At 39.1% G+C, this 22,581-nt stretch overlaps 2 long non-coding RNA genes across 2 annotated transcripts in view; one reads left to right on the top strand and one right to left on the bottom strand.

Annotated features, from left to right (window-relative positions):
* LOC309642191 overlaps nt 1-22,581 on the top strand; it is a 378,428-nt gene that overhangs the window by 39,964 nt on the left and 315,883 nt on the right. The window lies entirely within an intron of this gene.
* LOC309642188 overlaps nt 1-22,581 on the bottom strand; it is a 376,450-nt gene that overhangs the window by 15,822 nt on the left and 338,047 nt on the right. Inside the window, exon 2 of the long non-coding RNA XR_014253033.1 lies at nt 5,969-20,922. This is a non-coding gene — a long non-coding RNA (uncharacterized lncRNA). The remainder of the gene's footprint in view (nt 1-5,968; nt 20,923-22,581) is intronic.

Below are 22,581 nucleotides of genomic sequence, written 5' to 3' on the forward strand. Positions count from 1 at the left end.
GTACCTGTCCAATTTTCCCAGCACCACTTATTGAGGAGACTGTCTTTTCTCCACTGTATATGCTTGCCTCCTTTATCAAAGATAAGGTGACCATATGTGCGTGGGTTTATCTCTGGGCTTTCTATCCTGTTCCATTGATCTATATTTCTGTTTTTGTGCCAGTCCCAAACTGTCTTGATTACTGTAGCTTTGTAATATAGTCTGAAGTCTGGGAGCCTAATTCCTCCAGCTCCTTTTTTCATTCTCAAGATTGCTTTGGCTACTCGGGGTCTTTTGTGTCTCCATACAAATTGTGAAATTTTTTGTTCTAGTTCTGTGAAAAATGCCTGTGGTAGTTTGATAGGGATTGCATTGAATCTGTAGATTGCTTTGGGTAGTAGAGTCATTTTCACAATGTTGATTCTTCCAATCCAAGAACATGGTATCTCTCTCCATCTATTTGTATCATCTTTAATTTCTTTCATCAGTGTCCTATAATTTTCTGCATACAGGTCTTTTCTCTCCTTAGGTAGGTTTATTCCTAGATATTTTATTCTTTTTGTTGCAATGGTAAACAGGAGTGTTTTCTTAATTTGACTTTCAGATTTTTCATCATTAGTATATAGGAATGCAAGAGATTTCTGTGCATTAATTTTGTATCCTGCTACTTTACCAAATTCATTGATTAGCTCTAGTAGTTTTCTGGTAGCATCTTTAGGATTCTCTATGTATAGTATCATGTCATCTGCAAACAGTGACAGCTTTACTTCTTCTTTTCCAATTTGGATTCCTTTTATTTCTTTTTCTTCTCTGATTGCTGTGGCTAACACTTCCAAAACTATGTTGAATAATAGTGGTGAGAGTGGGCAACCTTGTCTTGTTCCTGATCTTAGTGGAAATGGTTTCAGTTTTTCACCATTGAGGACAATGTTGGCTGTGGGTTTGTCATATATGGCCTTTATTATGTTGAGGAAAGTTCCCTCTATGCCTACTTTCTGCAGGGCTTTTATCATAAATGGGTGTTGAATTTTGTCGAAAGCTTTCTCTGCATCTATTGAGATGATCATATGGTTTTTCTCCTTCAATTTGTTAATATGGTGTATCACGTTGATTGATTTGCGTATATTGAAGAATCCTTGTATTCCTAGAATAAACCCCACTTGATCATGGTGTATAATCCTTTTAATGTGCTGTTGGATTCTGTTTGCTAGTATTTTGTTGAGGATTTTTGCATCTATGTTCATCAGTGATATTGGCCTGTAGTTTTCTTTCTTTGTGACATCTTTGTCTGGTTTTGGTTTCAGGGTGATGGTGGCCTCATAGAATGAGTTTGGGAGTGTTCCTCCCTCTGTAATATTTTGGAAGAGTTTGAGAAGGATAGGTGTTAGCTCTTCTCTAAATGTTTGATAGAATTCGCCTGTGAAGCCATCTGGTCCTGGGCTTTTGTTTGTTGGAAGATTTTTAATCACAGTTTCAATTTCAATGCTTGTGATTGGTCTGTTCGTATTTTCTATTTCTTCCTGGTTCAGTCTCGGCAGTTTGTGCATTTCTAAGAATCTGTCCATTTCTTCCAAGTTGTCCATTTTATTGGCATAGAGTTGCTTGTAGTAATCTCTCATGATCGTTTGTATTTCTGCAGTGTCAGTGGTTACTTCTCCTTTTTCATTTCTAATTCTATTGATTTGAGTCTTCTCCCTTTTTCTCTTGATGAGTCTGACTAATGGTTTATCAATTTTGTTTATCTTCTCGAAGAACCAGCTTTTAGTTTCATTGATTTTTGTTATTGTTTCCTTCATTTCTTTTTCATTTATTTCTGATCTGATCTTTATGATTTCTTTCCTTCTGCTAGCTTTGGGATTTTTTTGCTCTTCTTTCTCTAATTGCTTTAGGTGCAAGGTTAGGTTGTTTATTCGAGATGTTTCCTGTTTCTTGAGGTAGGCTTGTATTGCTATAAACTTCCCTCTTAGCACTGCTTTTGCTGTGTCCCATAGGTTTTGGGTCATCGTATCTCCATTGTCATTTGTTTCTAGGTATTTTTTGATTTCCCCTTTGATTTCTTCAGTGATCACTTCGTTATTAAGTAGTGTATTGTGTAGCCTCCATGTGTTTGTATTTTTTACAGATCTTTTCCTGTAATTGATATCTAGTCTCATAGCGTTGTGGTCGGAAAAGATACTTGATACGTTTTCAATTTTCTTAAATTTACCAAGGCTTGATTTGTGACCCAAGATATGATCTATCCTGGAGAATGTTCCATAAGCACTTGAGAAAAATGTGTATTCTGTTGTTTTTGGGTGGGATGTCCTATAAATATCAATTAAGTTCATCTTGTTTAATGTATCATTTAAAGCTTGTGTTTCCTTATTTATTTTCATTTTGGATGATCTGTCCATTGGTGAAAGTGGGGTGTTAAAGTCCCCTACTATGATTATGTTGCTGTCGATTTCCCCTTGTACGGCTGTTAGTATTTGCCTTATGTATTGAGGTGCTTCTGTGTTGGGTGCATAAATATTTACAATTGTTATACCTTCCTCTTGGATCAATCCCTTGATCATTATATAGTGTCCTTCTTTGTCTCTTGTAATAGTCTTTATTTTAAAGTCATTTTGTCTGATATGAGAATTGCTACTCCAGCTTTCTTTTGATTTCCATTTGCATGGAATATCTTTTTCCATCCCCTCACTTTCAGTCTGTACGTGTCTCTAGGTCTGAAGTGGGTCTCTTGTAGATAGCATATATATGGGTCTTGTTTTTGTATCCATTTAGCCAGCCTGTGTCTTTTGGTGGGAGCATTTAATCCATTTACATTCAAGGTAATTATCGATATGTATGTTCCTATTCCCATTTTCCTAAATGTTTTGGGTTTGTTATTGAAGGTGTTTTCCTTCTCTTGTGTTTCTTGCCGAGAGAAGTTCCTTTAGCATTTGTTGTAAAGCTGGTTTGGTGGTGCTGAACTCTCTCAGCTTTTGCGTGTCTGTAAAGGTTTTAATTTCTCCATCACATCTGAATGAGATCCTTGCTGGGTAGAGTAATCTTGGTTGTAGGTTTTTCTCCTGCATCACTTTAAGTATATCCTGCCACTCCCTTCTGGCTTGCAGAGTTTCTGCTGAAAGATCAGATGTTAACCTTATGGGGATTCCCTTGTGTGTTATTTGTTGTTTTTCCCTTGCTGCTTTTAATACGTTTTCCTTATATTTAATTTTTGCCAGTTTGATTAATATGTGTCTTGGCATGTTTCTCCTTGGGTTTATCCTGTATGGGACCTCTGTGCTTCCAGGACTTGATTAACTATTTCCTTTCCCATATTAGGGAAGTTTTCAACTATAATCTCTTCAAATATTTTCTCAGTCCCTTTCTTTTTCTCTTCTTCTTCTGGGACCCCTATAATTCGAATGTTGGTGCGTTTAATGTTGTCCCAGAGGTCTCTGAGACTGTCCTCAGTTCTTTTCATTCTTTTTTCTTTATCCTGCTCTGCAGTAGTTATTTCCACCATTTTATCTTCCAGGTTACTTATCCGTTCTTCTGCCTCAGTTATTCTGCTATTGATCCCATCTAGAGTATTTTTAATTTCATTTATTGTGTTTTTCATCGTTGCTTGGTTCCTCTCTAGTTCTTCTACATCCTTGTTAAATGTTTCTTGCATTTTGTCTATTCTATTTCCAAGATTTTAGATCATCTTTACTATCATTATTCTGAATTCTTTTTCAGGTAGACTGCCTATTTCCTCTTCATTTGTTAGGTCTGGTGTGTTTTGACCCTGCTCCTTCACCTGCTGTGTGGTTTTTTGTCTTCTCATTTTGCTTATCTTACTGTGTTTGGGGTCTCCCTTTCACAGGCTGCAGGTTCGTAGTTCCCGTTGTTTTTGGTATCTGTCCCCAGTGGCTAAGGTTGGTTTAGTGGGTTGTGTAGGCTTCCTGGTGGAGGGGACTAGTGCCTGTGTTCTGGTGGATGAGGTTGGAGCTTGTCTTTCTGGTGGGCACGTCCACGTCTGGTGTTGTGTTTTGGGGTGTCTGTGGCCTTATTATGATTTTAGGCAGCCTCTCTGCTAATGGATGGGGCTGTGTTCCTGTCTTGCTAGTTGTTTGGCATAGGGTGTCCAGCACTGTAGCTTGCTGGTCGTTGAGTGAAGCTGGGTCTTGATGTTGAGATGGAGATCTCTGAGAGATTTTCGCCGTTTGGTATTACGTGGAGCTGGGAGGTCTCTTATGGACCAGTGTCCTGAAGTTGGCTCTCCCACCTCAGAGGCACAGCCCTGATGCCTGGCTGGAGCACCAAGAGCCTTTCATCCACACAGCTCAGAATATAAGGGAGAAAAAAATAGAAAGAAAGAAAGAAAGAAAGAGGGTAAAATAAAATAAAATAAAGCTATTATAATAAAAAATAAGAAAAAATATTAAGAATAAATGTATTCAGAAAAATTTTTTTTTAATTTTTAAAAATAGATTTATTAATTTTTTATAATAAAAAATAAGAAAAAAATAATTAACAAAAAATTTATTAAGAAAAAATATTTTTTAATTTTTTAAAATAAAAAATATGAAAAAACTTATTAAAAAATTTTTTTAATTTCTAAGAATAGAAAATAAGGAAAAAATCATTAGGAAAACACTTAGTAGGAAAAAAAATTTTTCTTAAGTTAAAAAAAAAAAAAAAAAAACCGGACGGACCGAACCCAAGACTAATGGTGAAAGCAAAGCTATACAGACAAAATCTCACCCAGAAGCATACACATATACACTCAGAAAAAAAGGAAAAGGGGAAAAATTACTATATCCTGCTCCCAAAGTCCACGTCTCGAATTTGGGATGATTCATTGTCTATTCAGGTATTCAACAGATGCAGGCACATCAAGTTGTTTGTGGAGCTTTAATCCGCTGCTTCTGAGGCTGCTGGGAGAGATTTCCCTTTCTCTTCTTTGTTCGCACAGCTCCTGGGGTTCAGCTTTTCATTTGGCCCCGCCTTAGCATGTAGGTCGCCTGAGGGCGTCTGTTCCCCGCACAGACAGGACGGGGTTAAAGGAGCAGCTGCTTCGGGGGCTCTGGCTCACTCAGGCTGCGGGGAGGGAGGGGTACGGATGTGGGGTGAGCCTGCAGCGGCAGAGGCCGGCGTGACGTTGCAGCAGCCTGAGGCGCGCCGTGCGTTCTCCCGGGGAAGTTGTCCCTGGATCACGGGACCCTGGCACTGGCGGGCTGCACCGGCTCCCGGGAGGGCCGGTGTGGAGAGTGACCTGTGCTCGCACACAGGATTTTTGGTGGCTGCAGCAGCAGCCTTAGCGTCTCACACCCGTCTCTGGGGTCTGCGCTGATCGCCGCGGCTCATGCCCATCTCTGGAGTTCGTTTAGGCGGCGCTCTGAATCCCCTCTCCTTGCGCGCCGCGAAACAAAGAGGCAAGAAAAAGTCTCTTGCCTCTTTGGGGGCTGCAGACTTTTTCTCGGGCTCCCTCCTGGCTAGCTGTGGTGCGCTAACCCCTTCAGGCTGTGTTCACGTCGCCAACCCCAGTCCTCTCCCTGCGATCTGACTGAAGCCCGGGCCTCGGCTCCCAGCCCCCGCCCGCCCTGGCGGTGGAGCAGACAAGCCTCTCGGGCTGGTGAGTGCTAGTCAGCACCGATCCTCTGTGCGGGAATCTCTCCGCTTTGCCCTCCGCACCCCTGTGGCTGCGCTCTCCTCCGTGGCTCCGAAGCTTCCCCCCTCCGCCACCCGCAGTCTCCGCCTGCGAAGGGGCTTCCTAGTGCGTGGAAACCTTTCCTCCTTCACAGCTCCCTCCCACTGGTGCAGGTCCCGTCCCTATACTTTTGTCTCTGTTATTTCTTTTTTCTTTTGCCCTACCCAAGTACGTGGGGAGTTTCTTGCCTTTTGGGAGGTCTGACGTCTTCTGCCAGCGTTCAGTGGGTGTTCTGTAGGAGCAGTTCCACGTGTAGATGTATTTCTACTGTATCTGTGGGAAGGAAGGTGATCTCCGCCTCTTACTCTTCCGCCATCTTGCCCCTACCTGGTGTATCTTCTTTAGTGAAGTATCTGTTCAAATCTTTTGCTCATTTTTAAAACTGGTTTGTTTTTCTTATTATTGACTTTTAAGAATTATTTATTCCAGATATAAGTCCCTTTTCAGAAGTATAATTTGCAAATATTTTCTCCCATTTTGTGGCTTTTCTTTTCTTTCTCTTAACTGTGTCTTTAAAGAGCAGAAGTTTAAAGCCTTGTTGAAGTCCAATTTATCGTTTTTTTTCTTTTATGGATTGTGCTTTTGATGTTTTATCTAAAAGCTCTTTTCTTAACCCAAAGTCACTAAGGCTTTCTCATACGGTTTCTTCTAGAAGTTGTATAGTTCATTTTATAAAGTTTATTGTTTTAGGTCCCACAAGTATATTGAGTTAATTTTTGTATATGGTGTGGAGGTATAGATTTCCAGTTGTTTCCTTACTATTTGTTGCAAATATTATACTTTGTCCATTGAATTGCCTTTGCATCTTTGTCAAAACCTCAGTTATCCATATATGTTTGGGTCTGCTTCTAAACTCTGTTTTGTTTGATTGAAGTATTTGTTCATCTTGATGCTAAGACAACACTATCTTGCTTACAGTTTTATAGTAAGACTTGAAATCAAGTCCCTTCCCTTCCAAGGAAAACTGAAGTACTACAGCAAGCATGGGAAAGGACGCTGAGCAGGCAAAAACAAATTACATCTCCCATAATTTACTTCTAGTTCTAGAGCAGCAGCTGTGCACTTGCTGAATGAAATTGCTTAACTTTAGCCACTCTTGAGGTCCTGTCTCAAATCCGTTTCTCCATCGTAGTAACGTTTTCCTTGTCACTGGGCACTGTGACGTCTTCAGAGAGGGAAGATGCATTGTGTACATTGCTACCATGCCCCCCTATGGTGGAACTGGGCTTCAATTGATTTTCAAACAGCCAAAGAGAGTCCATATCCCTAGTCTGCATTCACAGTGTGAACTCAGTGTGACTAATAAAATGCCTCCTGAATAACGATGCCATACTGGCAATTCCATTTATGTGATGTGCATGGAGATAATAGAACTGCACAGCTTCACTGAGACATGGGCAGTTAGAACTGGCAGGCACCTGAGGAATCATCCAACCCAGTGGTGCTCGCACTTTGAATTCTAGGACCACTTTTAACGTTGTTTTTTTCTACCTCTGCATGTGAGCATTTTATTCAGATAAGACCTGATGCTTGCGTGGATTCAAGAACCTCTGATGATGGTTTTCTGACAGTTTGGAAACCCCCGATCTTGTTCAGCCACTGTCGTTTTGACAATTGAGAAAATTAAGGAAATTGATAATAAAGAGAAGTGACTTACACAACACTCTACGGCAGAGCTAGAACAAGAACCTGGGTCACTTGGACCTTTTCCTAATTTTGAGGTTTTTCCCACTGTATCAGGCTGAACCTGTTGCATATTCCATTGGAAGAGAAAGACTTGGACTTCTTTAAAATAATACATTTCAGGAGGAATTGCTGGACTAATTTTCTAGGCAAGTTGGATTTTTAAATTTTGTTCCTTTGATTCCACTTTTCAGAAGAAATCCATCCTTGCCCTCTGTGTCTAATAAAAAGAGAAAAGGACCTGCCACTTATTCAGCACTTACTCTGAAGTTCTTTAACCCTCATGACAACCCCATAAAGTAGCTATTATGATTCCCATTTTACAGATGATGAAAGGGGGCTCAGAGAGAGGAAGAAAATTGCCCAGGTTTGCACAGCTAGTAATGGTGGTGCTTACCAATCATCATGGCTGTGCCCTCTCTTTTTTTAATTTTAGTAAACATTTTCTACAGATAAAAAAGGACACTTCAAAGATGCTGAGAATGTCAATGGCTATTTACTTCATAGACTGTCGATGCAAAGTGTAACCAATGACATCAGCAATGATAAAATAAGGAAAGGATAAGTGCCTAACCCTTCAGATCTTCAAAAAGAGCATGTGCTGGCTCCTAGGACTTGCCCTGGCTTTCTCAGGATCCCTTCCCCTCTCAGCTAAAGCAGGGATGGGTGATCTACTGCCTGTGGGCCAAATTCGGTCTACCACCTGTTTTTATAAATAAAGATTTATTGAAACACAGTCATATTCATTCATTACCGATTGTCCATGGTGGCTGCTTTTGTATTACGATGGCAAATTTGAGTATTTGTGATGGAGACTGTATGGGTTGCAGAGCCTAAATATTTACTCTCTGGCCCTTTACAGAGAAGGTTTGCTGACCCAGGGTCTAAAGGAACAGTTTGCAAACCATACTCTCCAGAGGCCTATAAGTTCACTGAAATGGAACTCAAAAGCCTCTATCACTGGGGCATGAGCGTCAGTTGACAAGGTTCTCGGAGCCTAATTTACTTCAGACAGAGCAGTTCTGCTTTCATCTCGATTATATACTGGGTTTTCACAGTTTGAATCTGTGTTAGGTCAGGGTGATGGATAGACTGGGGACGTTAGGTCAGATTCCTGGAAAGTTCTATAAATGTTTTTCTAACTGCTGACCCTGTCAGGAAAATCCAGGTGCCTGTGAAAAGTAAATTGGAGCTCATCGCACTTTATTTTCATAACTATGGGAAATAGGAATTCTCCTGCCTACTGCAAAACTATACTTACTTGAGAAATTAGAAGCTTCTGAGTGGAATTGTGCTGGATATTTTACTTAGGACAAATGTCCTATGGTGACCATAAACTTTGGGTGGAAGATAAGGTAGGTCTATGAAATAACCTATCAGAATTGATGTTTTGGTTATGGAACTTTTGACTGATGATGTAAGAAATGCCTGAGGCATATTATCTCCTGCAAGGCAGTACTCACTTACCAGGAAAATGCAAACTGTATTTCTGTGACACTGTTTCCAGATTATTGAAACAACTGTTTTTCCTTGAACAGCTGGTCTGACATATCCGTAATGCCTTAGGTGAGAAAAAGAGAGAAGTAATTATTTGATCCTTTCGAACATATTTTTAATTGGTAAAAATGTCACTTCCAATCCAATTCAATGATGGCAGAGTATCTTGTATCAACTAATGCTTCCACTGACAATAATCATAAACTCTGGACAAAATATAGAACAAAAGACAGCTTAAGACACTGGAGAGAGTGACCCAAAGCAGGCAGAAACTGGAGGGTATTTAATACTTGAAAGAAGGAAACTGCCCTGGATGAAATACAAGTTTATATGGTTTTCTCATTTGGGTCACCTAGTCTACATGTGATGAGATGACTAGAACCGAGCCAGAAAGACACAGTGTTACTGACTTGACATGATACAGGGCAGAATTCAAAGCTGCCAGAGAAGATGGAAAGTGAGGGAGTTTTTTCAGAATGGAGAGACCCCAAATATGCCTATAAACCCTCCTTGAATCCTTGGCTAACCCTAAATTGCATATACACAGGGGAGATTCTAAGAGGCTCAACAGAAAGCAATAGCTGGAAGGTTGAAAGATTTAAGCAGAGATTTCAATTTCTACATAGTAAAGAGGAGACAGAATTAAGAGTTTTAGTCCTTCCAAGTTAGTGGGTCTTGCTAAACACCTTGAGCTTTCCATTGAAATCCCACCATATCTCTGGTCTAAGGGATTTGCCTTAGAATCAAGGGCCAAATTCAAACAGATACAACAAAATAAAGGGTAAAATCAGGCTTCCACAAGATAAAAATGCCAGCCATTTTTTATGTTGGTCTTCTGTAACAACACTTGTCAGGAGAATATGCCAGAACCCAGAGTCAACCACATATCATGTACCATATCCAGTATGCTAAAAATATTATTGAATATGCAGGAAATGTAAAGTAGGAGATAGGAGAATGTGATCCATAATCGAGAGAAAAAGCAATCAATAGAAAAAGACATAAGATGATCGTGAGTTTGAAATTAACAGACAAGCACTTTAAAGAAGTTATTGTAAATATGTTCAAAAATTTAAAAGAAAATGTAGTCATACTATTGAAAAGATAGGAAATTGATATAAAAATGAAACTATAAAAATATAACCAAGTGAAACTTTAGAACTGAAAATTACAATATCCTAAATGAAGCACTCAATGGATATTTGGCCTTCCCTCCTGATATCTTCCATATTTCCCGTATTGAGCAAACCACAGATCTATTTGGTTAAAAAAAAAAGCTAGATGTGTTTTACCCTTTATAGAAATATTATATATGTTCTCTAACTTGCTCTAAGAATACGTATCTGTCTGTATACTGGAAAACTATAAAGAAGTACGAGGGAGTGAGGAACAGCAAATTCAGAATGGTGGTTACTGCTGGGAGGATGGAGGGTAATGTAATAGGGAAGGAGTACATCGGAGGCTTTAGTTGGTAATATTTTATGTCTTAAACTGCATGCTGTTGTCTAAGTCTTCACTATATTATTCCTTATTCCTTTCTATAGATCTTAACTATTACATAATGTGCTTATTTAAAGGAAAAAACCTTCATGAAAATGCAAATGCAGCTGTCATTAATTTCCATCTTATTTATATCAATTCTCTTTCCTCATGGTAACAGTAATAAAGACAGACCAGGAATAATTGAGAATTTTGGCAGGAGTTAGGGGTGTAGTAGTGGAAAGTATAAAGGGGGAACTTAAGGGAAGATGTCTCTGATGGGAGCTCTGATTATCAGGTGTCACAGGAGCTCTGGAGGTCTGGTATGGAATAGACAAAGACAGTTCACAGGAAGTAGGAGGGAGTTCTGGTAATAACTGTGCCTGCTTGGCTAGTTTTGTCTTTTTCTGTTTTGACACAAGAAGCTGTTTACGGACACAAAAGGTTACACAAAAGGTCTACCTGCTACCTTGTGGGGACAGTGCTGCACATGGCTGGGGAGGTCCAACAGAATGCTTGAGACAACTCTGGAGCCTCTGCACTGGTGGGCTGGAAAGAAGTTGTCAATGTCCATTCCTAGGGAGTCTGACTTCTAAGCTCAGGTTCCACACCAAAGGCTGGGGCTAGGACAGAGCCAACAGAAGTGATATATCAGTTTACCATTTGGAGACAGTAAAGTGTTCAAAGTGGGGAGCTGAGTAAGTCCAGGCAAAGAAACATGGAGATAGGAACTAAGACACAGGAAGTCTGAGGTCAAATCTATAATAGCAATATTAACAGTGGCTAACATTTATGTAGCACTTAACTACATAAAGGGTTCTAGATCACCTCATTAAATCCTCAAAACAAACCTATGAGTTAAGGGCTAATATTATGTCCATTTAATATATGAGAAATCTGAGGCTCTAAGTCGTGCAATAATAAGAGGAGGAGCTGGGAATATAATTGAGGCTGTCTGACCCTAGAGTATGTACTTAACTGCATACTGCTTCCTCAGTATAATGTTGAGGAATAAGGATGAGTATAACCAGGAGCAGCTTCTAATCCATGATCAGAGTATCCAGAACTCAAGAATCTGGAGAACAGATTAAGGTCTTTACTCAAATGCCAATATCTGCTTCTGTAAGGGCTGAACCTCTGACTGCCTATTCTGAAATAATTGCAGTAGAGGCAGATGGAGATTTTTCTGGGCTTCATGTATATGCAAATTTAGAAATCCTCTTTAAGAAAAATAATACAAAATATGTTTCTTTCAAAATTTCTCCAAAAATTATGACCATATAAACACATAGCTAGGGTTTCTCCCAGGGCCTTAGAAGAGCCCATGAAGGTGAGGAACCCTGAAGATTAAGCTATTCAGTGGCAGTTGACTGCTGGCTTTGTATCTGGTGGGAGGGGGTCACATAGTTTTGCTGTTTGTGAGTCCTTTATTATTGTCCATCTCTTTACCTAGAAAGAAACTCTATAAGTAGAATACATGGTTCTTGTTTTCTACTTTATTGTCACATAGTAGGCACTCCTTTGTATTCTAAGATTCTAGATTCTATTGCTTGCCTTCTGCTAGAATTATCTTTCTGAGATTGGAGATGTAACATTCAGTATAGTAGGGAAACAAAAGATGTTCTAACAGTGAAGAGTTAATGCAGGGAATTGGTTGGCCAGATGATGGAAGAGCTGAGAAGCCAAACAGAGGGTGTGGAAGCACCATGGAGATTAGAAACTGCAGAAATCTACTTCCGTCCTTGGGAATGGGAGGATGAAGGAAGGAAATGGAGTTACCAGAGCCAGAAGCCAGGGACTGTATGACAGGAGCTACAGCTGTGGTGAAGACTGCCCAGCAGCAATGGGAATCTTGAAGGAGGAGCTTTCTACCAGGTTCTGGGATAATGGAGGAAAGTCATCCACTGTCAAAGAGGCTGCTTGAGGCAGAGGGAGAACTGTGCTGGCTCCTTCCCTCCCCTGCTATTCAGTATTCCCCCAATGCCTTCTTCTTACCCAGAGCCATTTGTCAAGGGAGCCTGGGAAATGTCGTTTTCTGCACTACTGAGCAAAGGTTGGAAATAGATCTGAGAGCAACAAGTCTCAGCACAAGAGATAACACAGTAAGGAATGTTACAGGCTGAATTGTATCTCACCCCCCAAACTCATCCATTGCAGACCTAATTCCCAGTACCTCATATGTGACTGTATTTGGAGATGGGGTTTTTAAACAGCAAATTAAGTTAAAATGAGGTCGGTAGGGTGGCCCTAATGCAATATGACTCGTGTCCTTATGAGAAGAGAAAATTTGGACACAGACAAGCATAGAGAGAAGACCCTGAGGAAGACATAGGCCATCTACAAAACTAAGAGAGAGGCCTCAGAAGAAACCAGCCCTGCTGACACCTTGAGCTTGGACTTCTAGCCTCCAGAATCATGAGAAAATACATTTTTTTGTTGTTTAAGCCACCTAGTCTGTGTGGTACATTGTTATGGCAGCTCTAGTAAACTAATACAAGGAGGTTGCAGAATTCTGAGACACAGTAAGTTCCATTGTCTCCCCTGGAGATTGTCTCTAACACTCAATGATTAAACTTGACTGTCCCCAGGTTTCTTCAGCTTCCTCTTTGCAGAAATAAATTGGATCACTCCAGCAGATGAAAATCTCCTCCATCACCATTTAATTGTCCTCCTTTTCTTTCTTGAGATTCCAGGAGATTCTTGCTGTCTCCCCGGTGCATGGGGCATATCAATCAGTTGTCTAATTTCAGAAAGCGAGCCCTTTGCTTTCAGGAAACAAAGAGGTGGTAAAATGTGCTTCTGAAACTGTCCAACTCCTCACAGCAGAACTAAAACTCTGGAGTGGCCTCAAATCCTACATGGCAATGGTTAAATAATAATTTCCTTAAGACCAGATGGAAATTTGATGCTTTAGAGGCAAACTGCTACCTTTTCATTTTCCCTTTGCTGCACCACAGTTAATGTGGATCAGGACAACAGGAGCAGGAGGCAGAACATTCTGCATTTTCTTCCCATCTGTTCCTGTGAAGCCAGTGTGATAACAATATGGCATTCGCTGTGGGATGCCAACACGAGGCTCTAGACTTGGACCAGCAGAATCCTATTTTATCATAGGAATTTACACTAATCGACCCTGGAGGCAAATGTGGCCAATTCCAGAGCCTGAAAATATGATCACTGTGTCTAGTTATGTAGTAAAAAGAACATTGTATTTGGCCACAAAATACCAGGACTCAGGGTCTGACTATGGGACTTTCCATCTGTGTGACCTTGGACAAGTGACCTCCTCTCTCTGGATACGAGCATCTCCTCTGTCAAGTGTAGTCAAGACCTGCCTTACTCACATATTGGGCCATAGAATTGATCAAATTAGACAATGTGTGAAGGTGTGTCTCTAGCCCTAATTTAGGGCTCTGCACACGGAAGTTGTGATTCTTACTTTGTCATGATCCCAGGCTATAAAAACAAATTTTTAGGGGCTGAAGACTGTTTTCTGCCCTCCTTTGCTGAATACATATAAAAGCAACTACCACCTTGCACCTCCACAACCCCAACCAAAACCCAAACTGGGTTATTTATGGCTAAAACTTTGATTTCATCTCATGGTGGAGACATTGGAAGTGTTAAGACAGCCTAGAATAGTAATTTCCCCCATATAAAAATCCATATCCAAGGTATTTTTCCCCCAAAATAATTTCTTTGAATATAGTGTTATTCATGTAGCAGGGTAATTTTTTGGTCAGTTTTATTGAAGTAGAATTTGCATACAATAAATTTCACCAATTTAAAGTGCACCATTCGATGAAATTTGACAAATATATACAGTCATAAAACCACCACCACAATTGGCAGGGTGATCTTTGTTGATAATGATTCATAATTTTCTCTTTCCACTTCCCATATGGGAAGCAGGCTCTAATTTCCTGACTTAGAGGAGGTTTGGCTGTGCAAAGGGCAAACAGCCTGCAAGACTCATCACTTCCTGACTTTGGTTTTCAAAATCCTCAGCCCATGGAGGAGCTTATGGTAGGCCTCCTGGTGGGGAAGAAAGGGAGTGCCCTGGAGAGAAACAAGTAGGAAGATGGTGATGACGATGATGGTAAAGAGAAGGATGAGATGCCAGGTCCCAATCTGGGGGCTTTTAGAAATATTGGCTCACTTAATACTCATAACATTCTGTGAGGAAGGTTCTGTTTCTGTTCCCATTTTATGGGTGAGGAAGCTGAAGCCCAGATAGGTTGAGGCTTTTATCCAAGGAAACTGGGCTCATATATGGCAGAGCCAGAGTTTGAGCCCATAGTCTGCTCTACAGCATAGTCCATGAAGAAAAATGAAAGGATCTTAACAAAACTAGCAAGAGATTTCCAGAGTCTAGAAAAATGAGAGGGGAATTATGGTTTTCACAGCTGTGGGAAGTGATACCCTGCTACTTTGGGGAAAAACGGTCTCACTGGAGAAGTCCAGACTCTGAAAGGACCTTACAAAATAGGATGATGGATTTGTCAGGACTGAAACATGTGAAGGGGCATCTCAGTATCATGGTGTCAGGTGGGAACTCTGTGTCCTTTGCTTTACGTCTGTGGGATGGTGTCCAAGACTGATGGAGCTTATATATGTAGCTAGTCCATTGGAAGAGGGGCTGGAGATAATATTAGATAGACTTAATATATCACATTTTCTTTATTACTTTTTGTTCACCTGAGTTCATAGACTGAGATTCATGCCCATTGCACATAATTTTCATATGTTGTCAAATTTAGTTAATCATAATTAAAAATATAAACTCTCACATTATAACACTTTGAAAAGGAGAAATGGTACCCACTATTCAAATTCCAGACCTGGTTAATATCCGCAGAGGGGGACTGTCTCCTATCCTTGAAACCATCATTTTCATTAAACTCTCCATCCCGGAATGTTAAGGGGTCAAGAAAGACAAAAGGTAAGATTAACTTACCAATTACATCTTAAAAATCAAAATGAGATAGGAATACCAATATTAGCTCCCCAATTTTTTAATGTCCCCACCTTTTATCTTCTGGAATGGTCTGAGGGTTGAAACAACATAAGAATAATGATGTTACTCATGATTTAGAATTTAATGCCATATGTTTACATTATAATATTAAGTGAAAAAAAGCAATTTAAAAATGCAATACTGATTATATAATTTGTCTGATTAAAATTATTCTGCCCCCTCTCCTAACCTTGGTAGTCCAGGCTAGAGAAATCTCTTCTACTCTCTCAGGCAGCACCAGCAGGACCCAGTGGAGCCCCAGAAGTACCAGATAAACCAAGTAAACCAAAATAAGACCACAAAGTCTCTGAAAATTAAACTATCATTGTAACCATAGTCCACAAAAGTTAGGACACATGAGCTAAACCTAAATCTAAATAGTGTGACTTCCTGCTAAGATAAAAGATTTAAATAGGACCAGAATCTCCTAACATAATAAACAAAATGTATAGGATACAAGAAAAAACAACTCACCCATGCATCCAAGAACAAGGAAAATTACAACTTGAATGAGCAAAGACAAGCAACCGATGCCAACACTGAGATGGATTAAGATATTGGAGTAATTAAAGGATTTTAAAGCAGCCATCATAAACATAATTCAATAACCAATTATAAATCCTTTTGAAACAAATTTTAAAATATATAAAATCTAAGCAAAGAAATAGAAGTTATATACAAGAACCAAATGGAATTTATAGAACTAAAAAAATATAATAGAAAACTTGTTGGATGGACCCAGTAGTAGAGGGGAGATAACAAAAGATAGAATCTGTGAACTTGAGGACAGAACAATAAAAATCTCCCATTCTGAACACCAGAGAAAACACAGATGGAAGTAAAAATGAAGAGTCTCAGAAATCTGTGAGATATGATCCAATAATCCAATACTTATATCACTGGAGTCTCAGAGGAATAGGAGAAAGAGTAGAGCTGAGATGGTATTTGAAGATATAATGTCTGAAGACTTCCCAAGTTTGGTGAAAAACATAAAACTACAATTCAAGAAGTTGAAAACCTGATAAACCTAGAGAAATTCTCACTGAGACATTATAACTAAACTTTTGAAACTAAAGATAAAGAAATAATCTTGAAAGCAGCCAAGAGAAATGATTCATTACCTATAGGGGAGCATTAATTTGAATTATGGAAGATTTCTATATGAAATCATGGAGGCTAGATGGAAGTGGCACAATGTTTTTCAACTGTTGAAAGAAAAAAAAAAAAAACCCTGTAAACCATGAATTCTACATCTGGCAAAACTATCCTTTTCAGGAATGAAGGGGAAAACCTTCTCAGATGGAGGTAAGCTAAAAATTTCTCCTTAACAGACCTACCCTTATAAACTGGCTAAAGCAGTTTCTTAAAACAGAGTGGAAATGTTAAAAGAAGAAATCTTGAAGTATCAGGAAGGAAGAAGAGATAATGAAAAGAATAGAAATAAGAGTACAAACAATAGATTATCCCTTTCTTCATGAGTTTTATACATCATATTTTATGATTGAAACAAAAATTATAACACCATCTGATACTCAAGACAGTGATATTTAATAGTGAGGAAGGTAAAAAGACTTGAACTGAGGTTTCCACATTTCACTCAAAATGGTAAAATATTGATATCATTAGACGTTATGAGTTACATATGTATATTTGTAATACCCAGAGAAATGACTAAGAAAACTATACAAAAAGATACATTGAAAAACATTATAAATAAAGATGGAATCCTAAAATATGTTTAAGTATTCCAAAGGAAGGCAAGAAAAGAAAAACAGAAATAAAAACCAGACAAAAACAACAGCAACAAAATGATAGACTTAAGCACTAACATATCAATAATTACACTAAATATACATAGCCTAAATATATTAACCAAAAGGCAGACATTGACAGTTGATTTAAAAAAAAAATCATGGTTCCACTATAAGATGCTTACAAGAGCTCACTTCAAATTCAATAATATAAGTAGATTGAATATTCCAACATTTTACTTTCAAACATTAATCAAATAGAGTAGGCATACCCAAATCAATATCTCATAAAGTAGACTCCAGAGCAAAGAAAATTACTAGAAACATAACATTATGATGAAAGGATCAACCACCAGGAAGACATTACAATCCTGAGTATGTATGTACCACACAACAGTGTCTCAAAATACATGAGACAAATAGTGGTAGCCCAAAGTAGAAATAGACAAATCCACAATTACAGTAGGAACTACACATCCTCCAAGCAACTGATAGAATTAGCAACTGATAGAAAATCAACAAGGATACAGAAGATCTGTACAACACAATCAACCAATAGCATTTAAGAAACATATAAAATGCTTTACTGAACAATAGCATAATACATCTTTTTTCAAGTGTTCATGGAAAAATCACCAAGAAGGACCTTATCTTAGGCCATAAAACAAATGTCAACAAACTTAAAAATAATTGAAATCATACAAGTATATTCTCTGGCCTTAGTGGAATCAAATTAGAAATCAATAATAGTAAGAAAACAGGAAATATTTAAATGTGTGGAAGTTAAACAATATGCTTCTAAATAACTCAAGTGTCAAAGAGGCAGTCTTGAGAGAAATCTTAAAAAAACAACTGAATGGAAGCAAAAAGTTGACATGTCAAAATCTTTGGGATGCAGCTACAGTAATGAGGAAAACTTGTAGCACTAAATGCTTACATTAGAAACGAAGAAAAGTCTCAGAACAATAACCTACATTCCCATCCCAAGTCTAGAAGAACAAAATGATAAGCAGTAAGTAATAAAGAGCAGAAATCAATTAAATTGAAAATAGGAAAACAGTAGAAAAAATCAATTGGGGAGGAGCTAGTTCTTTGAAAAAATCAATTGATAAACCTCTAGCAAGACTGGCAAAAATAAAAACATGTAAGTCACCAATATCATGAAGGAAATAGGGGATATCACATCACTTCTTGCATTCATTGAAAAATAATAATATGAACAGTTTTACATTACTAAATTCAGCAGTTTGGAAGAAATAAACCATTCCTTGAAAACCACAAACTACTGAAACTCAACCAAGATAAAATTGACAATCTGAACAGCCTTATAATCATCAAAGGAATTGAATTCTCAATTAAATATCTACAAAAGAAATATCCAGGCTCAGATTGTTTTACTAGAAAATTCTAATATTTAAATTAAAATTAACACTGATTTTACATAATGCTTTCTAAAATAGAGAAGATAAAGGAATACTTCTCTACTCATTTTATGAAGCCAGTGTTCCCCTAATACTAAAACCATACAAAGGCAGTACCAAACCAGTCCAATCCAAATCAAACCAAACAAAAAGCAAAACAAAATGAAACAAAACTACAGGCCAACATCGCTCATGAACCCAAGATGTAAAAAAACCCTTAACAAAATATTAGCAAATCAAATCCAACCATTATAAAAAGATTTGTGTACCATGACCAAGTGTAATTTAGTCAGGTATACAACGCTGGTTCAAAATTTTAAAAAGCAGTCAATATAATACACCATATTAGCAGGTTAAAGAAGAAGAATCATATACTCAGTTGATGTAGAAAAAAATGCATTTGAGTAATCCAACACTCATTCATGATGAATACTCTCAGCAAAATTAGGAATAGAGAGAAACTACCTCAACTTGATAAAGAACATCTACAAAAACCATACAGGTAATATCATACTTAACAGTGAAAGACTGAGTGCCTTCTCCCTAAGATCAGGAACAAGGAAATGATGTCCACTTTCACCACTCTTATTCAGCGTATTACTGGAAATATCAGCCACTGCATCAAGGCAAGAAAAAGAATGAAAGCCACAGATGGGAAAGAAATAAAACTATTTCTATTTGCAAATGACATAGTTGTTTGAATAGAAAATCCCAAGGAAGCTACTTAGAAACATATTGAAGTAATATGTGAGTTCATTGAGGTCACAGGATACAAAATCAACACAAAAAGCAACCACATTCTATAAACTCACAATGAACATATAGAAACCAAAATTTAAAACATGATACCATTTAAAACCACTTCAAAGAAAATTACTTAGGTGTACAAAAAAGCACTTTATCAGTGTGCTGAAAATTTCAAAACACTGATGAAAGAAATCGAGACTTAAATAAGTGGAGAACATACAGTGTTCATGGATTAGAAGATACAACATAGTAAAAATTTTAGTTCTCCCAAGTTGATATATATATTTAATGTGATTTCATAGGAGGATGTACATAGGCTATATGCAGATACTATGCCATTTTATATAAGGGGCTCGAGCATCTGTAAATTTTGGTAACAGTGTGGGTCCTGGAACCAAAGCCCTACAGATAATGAGGTAAATGTACTTGGCTAAATCTCCAAAGAAATATATTAAGTGAAAAAAGCTAATCCCTAAAGGTTGTATACTATAACATTCTTGGAATGGCAGTATTATAGAAATGAAGAATAGATTAATGGGTACCAGAGGTTGAAGGTGGGGGAGGGGTGTGTTATGGGTTAAATTGCCACCCTCTAAATTATTTATTTACTTATTTAGGCTGCGCCGTGTCTTAGTTGTGGCAGGTGAGATCTTCGTTGCGGCCTGTGAGATCATTTAATTGGAGCATGGGATCATTTAGTTGGAGCATGCAGACTTCTTAGTTGTGACATGTGGACTCTTAGTTGAGGCATGCATGCGGGATCTAGTTCCCTAACCAGGGATTGAACCTGGGCCCCCTGCATTGGAAGCATGGAGTCTTACCCACTGGACAACCAAGGAAGTCCCACCACCCTGTAAATTAATATGTTGAAATCCTAACTCCCAGGTCCTCAGAATGTGACCTTAATTGGAAATAGGGGTGTTGCACTTAAAATTAATGAGTTAAGATGAGGGCAAACTGCTGTAGGGTGGGTCCTTGATCCAATATGACTCCTTATAAAAAGTGGAAATTTGGAGATAGACACACAGGGAGAAAACCATGAGGAGAGAAGGCAAGAGATCTACAAGTTGAGGAATGCCAAAAGAAAGGGATGGGACAGATTCTTTCTCATTCTCCTCAGGAGGAATGAACCTTGATCTTGGACTTCTAGCCCTTCAGAATTGTGAAAAAATAGATTTCTGTTATTTAAGCCACCCAGTGTGTGGAACTTTGTTATATATCAGCCCTAGGAAACGAATATAAAGGGTAAAAGTGGTGGGCAGAAGGTGGGTGTGGCTAGAAAAGGGCAACATGAAAGATCCTTGTGATGGAAAAGTTCTGAGTCTTGACTGTATGAATATCAATATCCTGGTATTGATATTGTACTGTACTTTTGTAGTATGTTACCTTTGTGGGGAACTGGATAAAGAGTACACAGTTTCTCTGCATTATTTCTTACAACTCTATCTGAACCTGTAACTCAATCTTAATTAAAAGTATATATCCGATATGTTGGGAAGACATTTGTCATATGCTGAAATTATATTCTTTACATCTATTTAAACTTAAAACTTAAATTTTTAGTCCTCGTTTTTCTTTCTTTTTTCTAAAATTTATTTATTTTTGGCTGCATTGGGTCTTCGTTGCTGCACGCAGGCTTTCTCTAGTTGTGGCAAGCAGGGGCTACTCTTCGTTGTGGTGCATGGGCTTCTCATTGCAGTGGCTTCTCTTGTTGCGGAGCACAGGCTCTAGGCATGTGGGCTTCAGTAGTTGTGGCAGGCAGGCTTCAGTAGCTGTGGCTTGCGGGCTCTAGAGTGCAGGTTCAGTAGTTGTGGCACATGGGCTTAGTTGCTCTGCAGCATGTGGGAGCTTCCCAGACCAGGGAAGCTGCATTGGCAGGCAGATTCTTAACCACTGCACCACCAGGGAAGTCCCTAGTCATCATCTTTGGAAAGTACATATTTTCCCCCCAATTTTAGGGGAGTATACTAGCAAAGCAGTTGGAAGACCACAACCTACACTCCAGGATGAGCGTTTCTCTAAGAAACTGGTAAGTAGAGACTGGTTGAGAGCAGTCCCCTAGGGAGTAAGGGCAATGATACCCTGAAAGTAGAGGCTTGGGTTGTGCAGAGGAAATCTTGAAAACTGGAGCACAGGTATACTTTATATTGATTTTCCCCTTGTGGCTCTGTCCCTGGAAGGAGTTTTGAGTCTTTGGGGCATTGCCTTCTAGTCTCCACCCTTACCCCATTCTGCTCCTTTCTCTTACCACATTTAGAGAAGCACAGGCTCTGGAATTCTCCTTCAGTATAGAACTGGTCTTCTTGTTCATCTGCAAATAAAGGGTCAGATGAAGTTAGGTTGGGGAGATGTAGTATATGTGTGCAGTTTGAGATATGTAGTGCTAGGGTGTCAGGGGTGGGTGTCTTCTAAATATCTTCCTTCTCTGTCTTCATATTTTGTGCCTCAAGACCGCACTGTGTATCCTCTAAGTGTCTGCTAAACTACCTGCTTTCTCTCATTAGTAAACTTGGCAAATTAATAAGGTACTGCTGCAAAGAAGCTACTATGGAGTATAATGACCCTCAACAGTGTGGTTTAGTAGAAAAAGAATTAGCTTTGCAGGATGAGGGGCCTGTGTTCAAACCTCAGCTCTGACATTCATCAGCTTTGAGTGATCAAATTACCCTCTTTCAGTCTTGGCTTCTTCAACTGTAAGATGGGTATAGGGTTTGTTGTTTTTTCTTTTTAAAGATTTATTTATTGATCACAACTGGCTGCTGAATGATCATTGACAGGAAGACACTGGAACTCACCAAAAGGGATACCTCACATCCAAGGACAAAGGAGAAGCTGCAATGAGACAGTAGGAGGGGCACAATCACAATTAAATCAAATCCCATAACTGCTGGGTGGGTGACTCACACACTGGAGAAAAATTATACCACAGAAGTCCACCCACTGGAGTGAAGGTTCTGAGCCTCACATCAGGTTTCCCAACCTGGGGATCTGGAAACAGGAGGAGGAATTCCCAGAGAATCAGACTTTGAAGGTTAGTGGGATTTGATTGCAGGATGTTGACAGGACTGGGATAAACAGAGACTCCACTCTTGGAAGGCACACACAAAGTAGTGTGTGCATCAGGACCCAGGGGGAAGGAGCAGTGACCCCACAGGAGACTGAACCAGACCTACCTGCTAGTGTTGGAGGGTCTCCTGAAGAGGTGGGGGCGGCTGTGGCTCACCATGGGGACAAGGACTCAGGCAGCAGAAGTTCTGGGAAGTACTCCTTGGTGTGAGCCCTCCCAGACTCCACAGTTAGGCCCACCAAAGAGCCAGTAGGCTCCAGTGCTGGTTGCCTCAGGCT

This window comes from Balaenoptera physalus (assembly GCF_965194825.1).
Source record: "Balaenoptera physalus genome assembly, chromosome: 14".
NCBI classification, from domain to species: Eukaryota; Metazoa; Chordata; class Mammalia; order Artiodactyla; family Balaenopteridae; genus Balaenoptera; species Balaenoptera physalus.